Consider the following 594-nt stretch of genomic DNA (forward strand, 5'->3'; position numbering starts at 1 on the left):
GGTAGTGTGGCCGAGCGGTGTAAGGCGCTGGATTAAGGCTCCAGTCTCGACAGAGGCGTGGGTTCGAATCCCACCGCTGCCGTTTCCTCTGAAGAGCTCCAACTGCACTGTTTTTTAAAATGCTGTTTCGATCCCTGCTGCATTTGTGTTTAAAACAGAAGAAAAATGAGTTTGCTTCCCGGGGAATTGACTGCGGTGTGGGAAAGTGGCGAATTTTCCAAAGTGTCTGTGCTGTCGTGATCGTGTTCGCCTCCCGCGCGGAAAATCGCCAGCAGCTCCACTGTTGCTTTCTGTTCCAGGCAAGTTGAGCTTTTACTGGAACCGAATGGAGACTGTTATTTCATCGCTGTTGCGAAACAGAGTCCTACGGTGACTCCACTCGCCGTCATTCGGTTTTCTGGCCAATGAGAAAATCGTTCCAATCTATTTCGATGTCATATGTTATTGAATTTCTCCCACTTTCTTCATTTCCGTCCTGGAGACATCGGAAGTGAAAGGTAATCTAATCGAGACTGCGATTGGTGAAATTCACTTTTTATGGCCCATTCTTATTGTGTTCTTTCTTTGTCGCTTTGCAGCATTGTCTGGGAAGTG

General features: G+C 47.5%; 1 non-coding gene across 1 annotated transcript; it reads left to right on the forward strand.

Annotated features, from left to right (window-relative positions):
* trnal-aag (transfer RNA leucine (anticodon AAG)) lies at positions 1-82 on the forward strand. The gene has a single exon. It is a non-coding gene; the product is annotated as a tRNA-Leu (tRNA).
* Positions 83-594: the final 512 nt, after the last annotated feature.

Source organism: Chiloscyllium punctatum, chromosome 13, assembly GCF_047496795.1.
Source record: "Chiloscyllium punctatum isolate Juve2018m chromosome 13, sChiPun1.3, whole genome shotgun sequence".
Classification (NCBI taxonomy): Eukaryota; Metazoa; Chordata; class Chondrichthyes; order Orectolobiformes; family Hemiscylliidae; genus Chiloscyllium; species Chiloscyllium punctatum.